The sequence below is a fragment of the Tursiops truncatus genome, chromosome 11 (assembly GCF_011762595.2).
Source record: "Tursiops truncatus isolate mTurTru1 chromosome 11, mTurTru1.mat.Y, whole genome shotgun sequence".
NCBI classification, from domain to species: domain Eukaryota; kingdom Metazoa; phylum Chordata; class Mammalia; order Artiodactyla; family Delphinidae; genus Tursiops; species Tursiops truncatus.
This window is the reverse complement of record NC_047044.1, coordinates 45122836-45137558: the sequence shown is the minus strand read 5'-3', so window position 1 is coordinate 45137558 and position 14723 is coordinate 45122836. Positions and strand designations below refer to the sequence as shown.

General features: G+C 39.4%; 1 protein-coding gene and 1 pseudogene across 1 annotated transcript in view; both read left to right on the top strand.

Moving 5' to 3' along the window:
* Positions 1-54: 54 nt before the first annotated feature.
* The window catches only part of TPH2 (tryptophan hydroxylase 2), a 110504-nt gene continuing 95835 nt past the window's right edge, over positions 55-14723 (top strand). The window contains exon 1 of the mRNA XM_004316785.4: positions 55-3133. The gene's annotated coding sequence lies outside the window, so the exon portion shown is untranslated. The remainder of the gene's footprint in view (positions 3134-14723) is intronic.
* LOC141275846 (E3 ubiquitin-protein ligase RNF114 pseudogene) lies at positions 11656-13848 on the top strand (annotated as a pseudogene).

Sequence of the window (14723 nt, the reverse complement as noted above, 5' to 3'; positions counted from 1 at the left end):
TATTTTTATGTGATAGAAACAATCATTTGAATGAGTTGTGGAAATAAGCAAGAAACATGACCGTTTATAGAACTAAAGAAACTTTTCATTAGCATGAAATTGGGCATAGTGTTGCCTTGGAGGATATAATTATCTGAATCAGTAAATCAGCTTCCTACAATTGATGTTAATAATGTAAAATAAAAGCTACACAGTTCTAAAATGGTCCAGTAGGTGGCTTTTTTTTTTCCCCCAGAGAGCTAGGGAACCAAAAGAACTTTTTTCTTACTTGAGCATTAACTGACAGTCATGATAGTAGAACCATTAGATTTTTAGTTTTTAATATCATATGTGTGTTATCTTTCATCAGTTAATAATGAGTAAGCCTATTCAGAGAAAAAAAAAAAGTAAACTGATCAAAGCCTTGGCATCTCCAGCCTTTCATTTCCTGCTGTTGAGGAAATTGCTGAGAACATCTTGATGTCCTTCTTGTTCTTCCTGGACAGGGGCTTTTGGGGAGTTTTTTTCTACTATGTAATATAATATCTACTTCAGAGTTTTAAAAAATCTTAATACATTTAGTAAGTTGAACTTTTGTCAAGTTCTATCATTTTAAAGCTACTTGTTAAAAACATTTTTACTAAACAGTCTGAATTTCTCTTTAGCCCATTTTTTATATGGAAATGATACTAATGTAGTGCTAAGTAAAGTCTTACTTGATTAGAGTCCTCAAAATCCAGTTAGCAAATACCATGTGAACTTGAGCTGTTTGATATTGCTAAAATAGATAGTTCAGGTAAATGTCTTAGTTTAACTTTTTAAAGATTTGTTTCAGTTTTCATAAGATGCTCTGTCCATGCTAATAACATGTAAAATATTGTGTGCTATATTATATGATATTTAAAGTTAAAATTCAAGTAATTTAGCTGTAAAACGTATTTACAGTTCTGATAGGAGTCTATGGGAAACCTTTTTGCATTGGAGATCATTCCAATTTTGATTGTTTCATGTGCCGAGGATTCTTCACCTCTTTATAATGCTAGAAACTTGGTGATGACTAAAGCTTTTTTGAGTAAGGAAAACAACTTTTTGAGAATGACAGTGATTCTTGCTGAACCTGACCTTTCCAGAGGTTTTTATGGATGCCAACTAATTCTTACGGGAAATTGATGTAATTATGCCCATTATCAAAGATACTTTGTATAAAGTAACCCAAAATGTTTACTGAAGAACCTAGAATTTCACTTGACTTTGTGTGTAACTGTGTAATAGGTAACATCATTCCAGCTTGCATTTCTTTACTGGGCTTTCAGAAGATGCATGAACCTCTTATTGTATTTGAAATCTTGTGTGTATACATGCATATTTTGGTGGAAAGGTCATATAGTTTCTCAAAAGGTTCTCTGATTTTCCCCAAAAGTTGAAAACCATTGTTATAAATTGTATAATATGAGGATAATGACATAATTTGACCCACGCTAATGATTTTATATGCTGAACCTCCATTAATTAAAATATGTTTAGAGTGCTCATTTCCAAATTCTTGGTCTGTATTGTCAAAATACATGTCCAGGCTCTACTTCAGAGCTACAGAATCAGAATCTTTGGAAGTGAGGTTAAGGAATCTGCATTAAAATGCTTCACAGGCTTCCATGTGGTTCCTGAGCCTCCCTGAAGTTAGAGAACTGGAATTATGTAGTGTATTTTACAGTTTAACATTTTGACTTATGGTCAGGTAGGCAAGTCCTTAAGTTGTTAGAGAGTAGTTCCTTGATTTTTCTCAGGTGGAATTTGCCCTAGTTCTGGTCACCATTTTTAGTAAAAAGTGATGACAGTCATCTTAGCCCATAGGTTCCCCCTCCGTTCTTACATTTTTTTTTTTTTTGCAGTACGCGGGCCTCTCACTGCTGTGGCCCCTCCCGTTGCGGAGCACAGGCTCCGGACGTGCAGGCTCAGCGGCCATGGCTCACGGGCCCAGCCGCTCCGCGGCATGTGGGATCTTCCCGGACTGGGGCACGAACCCGTGTCCCCTGCATCGGCAGGCGGACTCCCAACCACTGCGCCACCAGGGAAGCCCCTTTCTTACATTTTGAAGACAAACTTTCAGTGTCATTTTATTTCTGAACATGAAACAGGATTAAATTTGAGATGAATCTGAAAGGTTTCCATTAGTATCTAATGTGATTATCCAGTACTAAACATCTGTACTTAATTGTACTTTTGATGTGAATACTGCCATTTGAATGATATAATGTATTTGGCCTAATCTCCCTTTGGGTCCTTATAATATGCGAGTTTTAAGTTGTAGATTTTTGAGTATTGCTCTGATTTCAAGTATTTTTCTCACTGTTTTATAAATAGACTCCTATTTTTCAGGTTATCTGTCTTGACTTAGGGAAAAACTGTGTGTCATCCTTAGATGCAAAGGTGGGGTGGGGTAGGGCAGTGCAATTGGACATACTTCTATAACTTTTGGGATATCCAAAAGCACTCTTTTAGCCCATGGGAAACTACATTGTTAACAAAGTCACTGTAAAGAAAAACTGATTGTAATCTAAGTCTCTTCTTCAAGAGCGCTCCGGAATCAAAAATATCATATTTGCCTAATGTAGTTCAATCCCTAAAGTTAGAATTGAAATGTTAGGATAATAGGTCAGCTGTTAAATATGTTTCTCCTCAAATATCTCTGTGGTATATTGTTCCTCACATCTCTCTCTATGTGAAAAAGTAGAGTGAAAAGAACAAATTCCAGTAAGCTTAGCTATGACCAATGAGCAGTCCAGTTCTCTTTCAGCTTTTTTTAATTAAGAAGACTATTAACTTCAGAAATGGGCTTTTGCTGTAACAGTCAGTAATAGATATTTCCAACACCACACTAGTCTGGAGGTACCAGACCCAATGGGTTAGTAGACTGCTTTAAAAAAAAACTAGAGCTGTGTTTAGATTGCTTTAGATGTTGTATGGCCAAATTGTATATCTCTTTTCCATGGGTGTTGCAGGCTCACTTTCATCTGCTGTAGTACGGGTTGAAGTGGTGGAGGCCACTTGAGTTGATATAGTTTGGAGATTTTCTTCATGTGAGCACAGGCTCATCCCTCACAATCAATTTTATGAAGACTTCTCATTCAAAGAGTGGGATCTTCTAAGGTCTCAGGTGAGCCTAAGGCTTTTTTCCCCATACTGCTACCTTTTTTTTTTTTTTTTAAATTCATTTGTAGATACTTAAAGTAACAGGATAGATGACAACTTCGTTAACTATGTACGTGACGTTGGTTTGTGAATATGTTGAAAAGAAAATGCTGTTATGTAGAAGCCTGCTTGAGTTTCTTAAAAGTTAATGATGGCAGGCTCATTTCATTTCCTTTTATTGATAGTATACTACCAAATCAAGAAAATACTTTAGCTATGGCATAAATTTATTTTGGTATGGTATTCATGTGGTTAGGTTGGAGGAATTAGGAGTGGATGGTAGTAATAGTGAACAATTCCTGCCAAAGAACCTAAAATGTACCCTGTAAGCTCTAGGAGTCAAATGTCAATGGGAAAAAAAATCCAACCAAACTGATTAGGTTTGTTTTGTGCTATAAAGTTCAGCCTTTTCTCTTCTATTCAATGTAGTTTAATCATAGAAGGCATACATATCAAATTTGCTTGTGACACAAACTTGATAGGCTGGAATGATGGCTTAAAACCAAAAAGACAAGCTACTTAAGGGAAAGAGATCAGACTTTGTGTTGATTCCCAATCTCAAAGTAATCACTATTGATTTTTTTCCAAATATCTGCATACTCTCACATCCCATATCTATTCTTTAATAACTTCACCTGCCTTCTCCGTTCACCTTGGGGAATGACCAGGAGAATTCTTTCGTACTTTCAGTTTATTTCCTTTTATCCTTCCCCTCAAACACATTTCTTTACATCTCTGAAGCTTAGCTTTCCTTTGATGACATTTTATTCCCAGTTGGATTTTTATTTGGCCAGGGTGGTGAGGGTGAGTGGTGACGGAGGGAGGGAAGAGTAAGAAGTCCTCGGGGTCTCTCATCTTTTGCCTACGAATGGAAGTATGTGTGTGTAGTGGGAGAAGTTGATAGGAGTGGAAAGATTGGTCTGACCTAATTGTGCACCATGGATACTCCTTTGTTTATTTATATCACGTTTTCCATATCTTTTTCCTAGAAGTCTTCAGCCTCCTAGGATCTACTTCCATTTTCCGGGTGGTTTAAGGACTTGCTTATATTATTTCTCTCTTGTTTTTACAACTGTCTTCAGTAGGACAGATAACTACTTTGAGGACTCATTGATGTCCTTAACATAAAACTTCCTTAATTTCGTGGGCCTTGTCTCATCTGTCAGCTGTTTATCAGCATGGCCATTCACGATCACATGGCCCTCTTCATCGGTAAGATCTTGTGTTTGAAGGTCTCCTTATCTGGCAGTATCTCACTTTATACTTTCCTACTTTCTGACTCTTGGGCTCTGTAACTGCTTGGTCCAAGCCAATTCTGTAGGCTCTTCTTATGACTGTTGGCTGCCTGGTTATCATGGACTATAAGGACAGTCACTTCATCAAAACCTAGGTATACGTATCTCCTTAATTTCTGCCAAAGATTCCAAACCAGTTCCCCTATTTATATCAGCCTGGCTTCAGAATCAGTGAAGGATAGGGAGATAACTAACACTTTGAGCATTTTAATATCTGCCAGACACTGTGATAAGAACTCTATACACATCCAATTTAATCAACATAATAGCCCTATAAGATGTAGGTATTGAGACTTCCCTGGTGGCGCAGTGGTTGAGGATCCGCCTGCCAATGCAGGGGACACAGGTTCGAGCCCTGGTCCGGGAAGATCCTACATGCCGCGGAGCAGCTAAGCCCGTGTGCCACAACTACTGAGCCTGCGCTCTAGAGCCCACGAGCCACAACTACTGAAGCCCGCGCACCTAGAGCCTGAGCTCTGCAACAAGAGAAGCCACCACAATGAGAAGCCCGCTCACCGCAATGAACAGTAGCCCCTGCTTGCTGCAACTGGAGAAAGCCCGTGCAGCAACAAAGACCCAACGCAGCCAAAAATAAATAAATTTATAAAGAAAAAAAATGTAGGTATTATTTCCCTGTATTACAGAAATGAAGGCTTAGAAATGTGACATAACATGTCCTCAAGCACAGCTAGGTAAGTGGCAGAGCTAAGATTTAAACTCAGGTTTGTCAAAACCAATGCCCTATTTCTCTGCAGTATAGTTTATTTTTAAAAGTTTTAATTTTTGTCATCAACATCACACATGCACATGGTTTCCACAAGATTTGTTATGAGAATTTTTTTTCCTTCTCCCTACCCTCCAGTTCCTCCTCCCAGTGGCAAGACTTTCAACTTTCAGCTGATTCTTTTGGTGTTTATTTCTATATCTCTCAATGCTGTGATATGCTTGTGTTGCTCCTACTTTAATTTCCAGTTTGAGGAATTATCCATTGACTCCCTGTCTTCAAAGATGGAGACTTAGCTTTCTTCCCCCTCCCCTCAGTTCCCACAGTATACCCTTCTTTATTGTTCCATCTTCCATATAGTTGATATAATATTGGTTAGGGCAGTGCAGTTCTTAGCTGAGACGTGTCTTTCTTTGGCCCTTTCATTTTTCTTTGGGGGTTAATTCTTATTAAGGTTTTTTGTTTTTGTTTCTTTGGGTGTTTTTTTTCTTTTTTTGCTGATTTTATATATAATTGTCACTAATCCAATCTACCAAATGTTTAAATTGGGACTTGTCAACTACGGGGGCTTTACCATAGGGTAATCTGATTGCTCCATTTTGTTCAGAGCTCTTAATGTATTTTTAGGTTTTTCCTTTTTTCCTGGTCAGAGTCTCCAAGCTTTTCCCACTACCTGGCTGCAGGGTAAATGCCTGGTTCTCAGCCTCCTGTGGTTTGAGTCTCAGTATCCAGGGCATGCATTTATTTAATCACTTTCCTTTCAGGGTGATACTATTCTCAACCACGTCTAGTGCCCTTCAAACCAGAGGCCCTCTGTTTTACTGTTCCCAGAGAATAAGCTCCATTCATCTACCTGGGGGCAGGAGGGGAAGTGGCTTGGCTATGTAGAATAGAAGGGAATATGGGGTTTTAACTGCCTTTAAAAAAAATAACAGTTTCATTAGGATATAATTTATGTGCCATAAAATTCACTCTTTTAAAGTGTGCAGTTCACTGGTTTTTAGTATATCCACAGAGTTGTGCAACTATTCCAATATCTAATTTTAGAATATTTTCATCACCGTCAGAAGAAACTGTACGCGGTAGTAGTCATTCCTACCTCCCGACTCCCTCCAGCCCCTGGCAACCACTAATCTACTTTCTGTCTGTCTGTCTGTCAGTTTCTCCTCTCCCCCATCCCTTTTCTTGTTTCTTTTTGCCTTTTCTAGACATTTTATATAAAGAACCATACAATATGTGGTCTTTTGTGACTGGCTTCTTTCACTTAGTATGTTGTTTTCAAGGTTCATTTATGTCCGAAGACATTTCAGTACTTCCTTTATATTACCATTTATGGACATACCATGTTTTGTTTTGTTTTTTCAGTAGTTGATATTTGAATTACTAGGAATTTTGTTTTTTTGATTATTATGAATAATGTTGCTATGAACATTTACGTACAAGTTTTTGTGTGGACATATATTTTCATTTTAGGTGTATACTGAAGAGTAAAATTGCTGAGTCATGGTAACTCTAGGGTTAACTTTTTGAGGAAATGCCAAATGTTTTTCCAAAGTGACCACACCGTAGTAACATACATCTAGGAGTAAGATTGCTGGGTCATATGGTAACTTGATAGTTAACATGTTGAAGGACTACCAAACAAAGTGGCTGTATCATTTTTCAATCCTGCCTACAATGTATGAAGCTTGCAATTTTTCCATTTCCTTCCAGTACTTGTCTGTCCTTTTTATCTTAGCCATCCTAGTGGTTTATAAACTGGTATCTCTTTTTGTGTTTGATTTGCATTTTTCTAATGACTAATGATGTTGAACATCTTTCCATGTGCTTATTGTCTATGTAGTCTTTGGAGAAATGTCTGTTCAAATGCTTTGTCCATTTAAAAATTGGTTTACTTGTTTTTTCATTGTTGAGTTGGTAGAGTTCCTTATATATTCTGGATACTGTCTTCTTTCAGATACATGACTTATAAATATTTTCTCCAATACTGTGGGTTGTCTTAATTTTCTTGATGATGTCCTTGGAGGCACAAAGTTTTTAATTTTGATGAAATCAGACTTTACATTTGGTTGCTTATGCTTTTATCATATCTAAGAAAAAATTGCCTAATCCAAGGTCATGAAGATACTCCTATGTTTTCTTACGAGTGTTACAGTTTTAACTCTTAAATTTAGGTCAGTGATCCATTTTGAGTTAATTTTTGTGTATGAAGTAAGGTAGCATAACCGAAAGCGGGGCCCGGCTGCTTGCCGACTGCTCGCTGCTCAAAAGACAATAAAGAGGCAATCTTCAATAAGTGGTGCCGGGAAAACTGGACGGCTACATGTAAAAGAATGAAATTAGAACCCTCCCTAACACCATACACAAAAATAAACTCAAAATGGATTAAAGACCTAAATGTAAGGCCAGGCACTATCAAACTCTTAGAGGAAAACATAGGCAGAACACTCTATGACATAAATCACAGCAAGATCCTTTTTGACCCACCTCCTAGAGAAATGGAAATAAAAACAAAAATAAACAAATGGGACCTAATGAGACTTAAAAGCTTTTGCACAGCAAAGGAAACCATAAACAAGACAAAAAGACAGCCCTCAGAATGGGAGAAAATATTTGCAAATGAAGCAACTGACAAAGGATTAATCTCCAAAATATACAAGCAACTCATGCAGCTCAATATCAAGAAAACAAACAACCCAATCCAAAAATGGGCAGAAGACCTAAACAGACATTTCTCCATAGAAGATATACAGATTGCCAACAAACACATGAAAGGATGCTCAACATCTCTAATCAGAGAAATGCAAATCAAAGCTACAATGAGGTATCACCTCACACCAGTCAGAATGGCTGTCATCAAAAAATCTAGAAACAATAAATGCTGGAGAGGGTGTGGAGAAAAGGGAACCCTCTTGCACTGTTGGTGGGAATGTGAATTGATACAGCCACTGTGGAGAACAGTATGGAGGTTCCTTAAAAAACTAAAAATAGAACTACCATACGACCCAGCAATCCCACTACTGGGCATATACCCTGAGAAAACCATAATTCAAAAAGAGTCATGTACTACAATGTTCATTGCAGCACTATTTACAATAGCCAGGACATGGAAGCAAGCTAAGTGTCCACTGACAGATGAATGGATAAAGAAGATGTGGCACATATATACAATGGAATATTACTCAGCCATAAAAAGAAACGAAATTGAGTTATTTGTAGTGAGGTGGATGGACCTAGAGTCTGTCATACAGAGTGCAGTAAGTCAGAAAGAGAAAAACAAATACTGTATGCTGACACATATATATGGAATCTAAAAACAAAAAACAGAAAAAATGGTTCTGAAGAACCTAGGGGCAGGCCAGGAATAAAGATGCAGAGATAGAGAATGGACTTGAGGACATGGGGAGGGGGAAGGGTAAGCTGGGACGAAGTGAGAGAGTGGCATGGACATATATACACTACCAAATGTAAAATAGCTAGTGGGAAGCAGCCGCATAGCACAGGGAGATGAGCTCTGTGCTTTGTGACCACCTAGAGGGGTGCGATAGGGAGGGTGGGAGGGAGACGCAAGAGGGAGGGGATATGGGGATGTATGTATATGTATAGCTGATTCACTTTGTTATACAGCAGAAACTAACACACCATTGTGAAGCAATTATACTCCAATAAAGGTGTTTAAAAAAAAAGACAGTAAAAAAATTAAAAAATAAAAATAAAGAGGCAAGGTCAGGGGAAAGCAAACTGCTTTATTTTGGATGCCGGCAACTGGGGGGTGGGGATGGGGTGTAGGATGGACGTCTGTCCAAAGGCCAACTCCCCCCTACTGACAGTCAGTGGGGAAGAGCTGTTATAGGAGGAGGGAGGGGCTCCATGCAGAAACAGCACAGTCGGCTCAGACAGTCATCTTGAAATTGGTCATTGGTGGTCTGACCAGCATCATCTTGATTGTTTTAGGTACAGTTAATCTTCAGTTCCAGGGTTGGTTGGTTCCCATTTCCTTGAGGCCAATTCTCGGAATTGCGGCAGCTTACGTCATGGCTGCAGCCTGGTCATCATGTAGTTAACTTCTTCCAACTGCTGGAGGTTTCAGTATCTTTAAGACAGCTCACAGGATATGGCTCAGAATATTATCTACAGCCCTTGAGGAGGAACTAAACGTCCTTGACTGTGCTTAATGACTGAACTATTATTGTTTGATCTCCTTCGACTGTTTTCCTTTGTTTCTGCATTTTCTCACTTCTCTGATTAAACTTATACTTTGGCTAAAGTTTTTCCACAGACAAAAGGCAGGTTGAGGATGTGGGGGGCAAGGACCGTAGTCCTGCTCTGCTTCAGTAGGAGTCTAACTTCATTGTTTTTCATGGGGATATCCAAAGTTATTCTTTGGCTATTGAATTGCCTTAGCACTTTTGTTGAAAATCAATTGACCATAAACGTAAGAGTTTATTTCCGAACTCTAAATTCTATTCCGTTTACCTGTATGTTGATCGTCCTGTAGTACCACACTGTTTTGATTAGTCTAACTGTTGTTAAGTCTTGACATTTTTTCACAGCTTCTTAAACAGTCTTTGAGCCATTCTTTTTCGGTCTCCTCCATTTACCTCCACTTCTAGAGGTATTTGATCCTTTAGGGGATTCGACAGTGTTAACTGAGTTGCTTCTCAGTCTTCTTCATTGATAGCTTCGGGTTCAGCTTTCTCATGTCTGCAGAGTCTTTGATCATTTGTTCATCTCCTTTTAAGCTCTCAGTTTTTTGTTGCTGTTGTTTCTCCAATTTATGCTACTCTTCTGTGCCTTAAAAAGGAAAGGAAGTCTTTTACTGTTGCTTTAGTAGGATTTCTGGAGGAAGCAAAAATAGTGAAATCTACACTCAGTTAGAAAGAGTCCTTTAAAATCTCATACGAATGATCTAGACCTATTGCCTACACTTCGGCACCCACACCCTTTAACTCCTGTAATTTGGGTTTTATTTCCTCTCTCTTGTTAAAACTGCACTCTTTAAGGTCACCAGTGACAGTTTCATCACGAAATCTAATGGTCTTTCTGTAGTTCTCATTCTTTTCCTCTTCTCTGTTCTAGTTGAAACCGTTGACCACAAGTTTTATCTTATCTCCTTTCTATGTATCACCTCCTTTAATCATCTTTTTACTTTGATGACTTCTCTTTTTCATTCTACCTTTAATTTTGAGCATCTTTCGTGGTTTAGTTCCTGGGTTCTCTATTTATATATTTATTATTAAAAAAATTTTAGATTGTGGTAAAATGCACATAACATAAAATTTACCTTCTTAACCAATTTTAAGTGCATGGTTCAGTGGTGTTAAGTACATTCACATTGTTGTGCAACCAACCTCCAGAACTTTTTATCTTGCAAAACAAACTCTGTACCCCATTTTCCACTCCCCCCAGCCCCTGGCAAGCTCCATTTTGCTTGTGAGTTCAACTACTCTAGATACTTCATATAAATGGAATCATACAGTATTTGTCTTTTTGTGACTGACTTATTTCACTTAGCATAATGTCCTCAAGGTTCATCCATGTGACATTTGTCAGAATTTCCTTCCTCTTTATGGCTGAATAACATTCCATTGTATGTATATACCATGTTTTGTTTATCCCTTCATTCATTGATAGACACTTGTGTTGCTTCAGCCTTTTAGCTCTTGTGAATAACAATGCTATTAACATGGGTGCAGAAATATCTCTTTGAGTCCTTGCTTTCAGTTCTTTCAGAAGTGGGATTGCTAAATCGTATGGTAATTCTGCTTTTACTTTTTTTTTTAATAGATTAATTTATTTATAGGCTGCATTGGGTCTTCGTTGCTGTGCGCAGGCTTTCTCTAGTTGTGGCGAACTGGGGGGCTACTCTTCGTTGTCTTGCAAGGGCTTCTCATTGTGGTGGCTTCTCTTGTTGCGGAGCACAGGCTTCAGTAGTTGTGGCTGGCGGGGCTCTAGAGTGCAGGCTCAGTAGTTGTAGCACACGGGCTTAGTTGCTCTGCAGCATGTGGGATCTTCCTGGACCAGGGCTATGAACCCGTGTCCCCTGCATTGGCAGGTGGATTCTTAACCACTGCGCCACCAGGGAAGCCCCATGCTTTTACTTTTTTGAGGAGGCGCTTTACTGTTTTCCGCAGTGGCTGTACTATTTTATGTTTCCCTCAATAGTGCAAAAGGCTTCCAATCTCTCTAGAGAGGGTTTTTCTCTATATATATTATTTTATTTGGAGAGTTCATGTCCTGCATCAGCAAACATCACTGAATTACTCTCAAATTACTGTTCCCAGCTCTAATCTATTTCCCAAATTCCAGTCTCACATTTATAATTGCATGCTGTTTAAAGTCACTTGATAGTACTGCAGTCAACTGAAATTCACTGTCCCTAAAACTCCTGTTTTTTTCCCAAAACGTATTCCTTCTTCAGAAATAGTGGAAATACTACTATTTACAACATGAAAGCTTGATAATTTAGTCTGTTTCCTATATGGGAATTCACCTATTTCAGAAGTAATACGTCCTTGCCCCGCTCCCTCCCGCTTCGCCCACCCCCCACCTCCTGCCTTTGCCCTGCGCCCCCGGGCAGCAAAATGGTGGCGCAGCCGCAGGACCGAGATAGGGTAGTGTGTTGCTGGCCAGGCCCGGGCCCGTGGCGGAGGCCAAGCCCCTGGGCCGCTTCCAGTGTCCCATGTGGCTAGAATACAGTTCAGGTGCCGCATGGACACGTGCTTTGCTCTGCATGCCTGCAGGAATGTCTGAAACCAAAGAAGTCTGGAGTGTGTCACAGCACTCTAGCACCTGGCTTCGGAGCCCTGGAGCTCTAGCGATAGATTGACAGCACAAGCACAGAGACTTCTTGCCATGACTGCTCTAAGATCCAAGATCTGGGCGCACGTGGCTACATGTTCCAAATACCAGAATTACATCGTGGAATGTGTGAAGACCACCGCCAAGGATGCATCGCTTCAGCCAGGGAATGTCCCAAACCGTTATACTCTCCTTGTCCTTACTGCCCCGAGAAGAATTCTGATCAAAAAGGACTTGTGGAACACTGCAAGTTATCCCATAGCACAGACACCAAATCTGTGGTTTGTCCAATATGTGCCTCGATGCCCTGGGGAGACCCTTTTGTTCCACTACCTTCTGCCATTTTTTTCAGGCAACTTCATAATTCCCTTTTCCCAAAACTTTTTATCTTTTTGAGCAAAGAACTTTTCCAGGTGCTATTTAGTCTTCCAGGAAATTGAAATTTTTTCCATTAAGAGAATTTTCTAAAGACCGAAATAAATGGAAATCCGAAGGTGCAATGTCTGGTGAATACGGCGGATGAATCAGAACTTCCCAGCCAAGCTGTGACAGTTTTTGCCTGGTCATCAAAGAACCATGTGGTCTTGCGTTATCCTGACAGAAGATTATGTGTTTTCTGTTGACTAATTCTGGATGCTTTTCGTCGAGTACTGCTTTCAGTTGGTCTAACTGGGAGCAGTACTTGTTGAAATTAATGGTTTGGTTCTCCGGAAGGAGCTCATAATAGAGGACTCCCTTCCAATCCCACCATATACACAACATCACCTTCTTTGGATGAAGACCGGCCTTTGGTGTGTTTGCTGGTGGTTCATTTTGCTTGCCCCACGACCTCTTCCATGCCATATTATTGTACAGTACCCACTTTTCATCACCCATCACAATTTGCTTTAAAAACAGAATGTTTTCATTACATTTATTCGTTTTGGTCTTTTAAAATTTATTTATTTTATTTATTTTTGGCTGCATTGGGTCTTTGTTGCTGTGTGCAGGCTTTCTCTAGTTGCAGCGAGCGGGAGCTACTCTTCATTGTGGTGTGCCGGCTTCTCATTGCAGTGGCTTCTCTTGTTGTGGAGCACAGGCTCTAGGCACGTGGGCTTCAGTAGTTGTGGGACGCAGGCTCAGTAGTTGTGGCTCGCGGGCTCTAGAGCGCAAGCTCAGTAGCTGTGGTTCACGGGCTTAGTTGCTCTGCGGCCTGTGGGCTCTTCCCAGACCAGGGCTTGAACCCGTGTCCCCTGCATTGGCAGGTTCTTAACAGCTGCGCCACCAGGGAAGCCCTCATTATATTTAAGTAGAGAATCACATGCGAAAATATGGTCAAGGAGGGTTTTTTTTTTGCTTAACTTATGTGGAACCCAAACACCAAAGCGATTAAAATACCCAAGCTGGTGCAAATGATTTTCAATGCTTGATTTGGATATTTTGAGTATTTTGCAGGTTATCTCCTGCGTGGTATAATGTTGATTGTTCTCAGTTAATGTCTCAATTTGATCACTACCAACTTCAGCTGGTCTACCTGACCGTGGAGCATCGTCCAGTGAGAAATCTCCAGCACAAAACTTTGCAAAGCACTTTTGACACATTCAGTCAAGTCACAGCACCTTCTCCATACACTGCACAAATCTTTTTTTGCATTTTGATTGTGTTTTTACCTTTCTTGAAATAATAAAGCATAATATGCCAAATATGTTGCTTTTCTTCTTCCATCTTCAATATTAAAATGACTACACAAAAATTCACCAATTTTGATGTCTTTTTTAAAATACATGCTGATGTGACAGCTGTCACATGCAATCTAACAAAATTGTTTTAAATGAAGTTAAAGACACCTAAGTGCTACTACAGCCATCGTATAGAAAAAAACCGAAGGAAACTTTCGGCCACCCAATACCTTAGGGGAGTTGAAAGAGGCTTCTAGGAGGTGTTGCCTGAGCTGAATATTTAAAAATAAGTTTGTATTTGTTAACTGGAATGGAATGGGAGATAGTAAGGAGATGATTCCAGGTAGAGAGAATTAATATAAGAAAATATATAGAGAACTGTTGTTGCTCAACAATGATGGAGTGTGGGTTTGGGGCAAGGGTGCCAGTGAAAGACAGACTGAAGAGGAAAGTGGGATCCAAATCCTGATAAACCTTGAATGGCATTCAGTGGGCTTTTCACTTTATCACCTTATCCTGTAGGGGAAAGAGATCAATGGGAAGGGCTTTGTGCAAAGCAATAGCATAACCATACTGGTATTTTAGAAAAGTAGCAGCTCAGAGGAGGACTTTAAGACTGAAGGCCTAAACCACTTAGGAGTTGAAATATAGCCAGGAGATTATGACCTGGATGAAGGCAATAGCGTTAAGCATGCAGTGAGAAGAAAAAGAGATGTTAAGGTGTAAAATCCATAGGACAACATGTCTACTTGGATGTGGGAGCAGATAAGAAGGTGCCAGAATAACTCCCAAGTTTCTGACTTGGGGGACTGGTTAAATTATTGTGTCATTCATTGAACCAGACCACACATAAATAATAGCAATTTAAGAAAAAAAAAAACTCTTCGAAGTTAGATCTTATACATATTGCATGTGAATGGCCAAGTGAAGCTGTCCAACAAGCATTTGAGTATATGGGTTTAAAACTTGATGAGACCTAAGCTGGTTATAGAGATTCAGGTATTGTCAGATAACTGAATCTATGTGATATAGCTTCACTCACAATATATTGTTTGAGAAGAGAGTCAAGAATAAAAC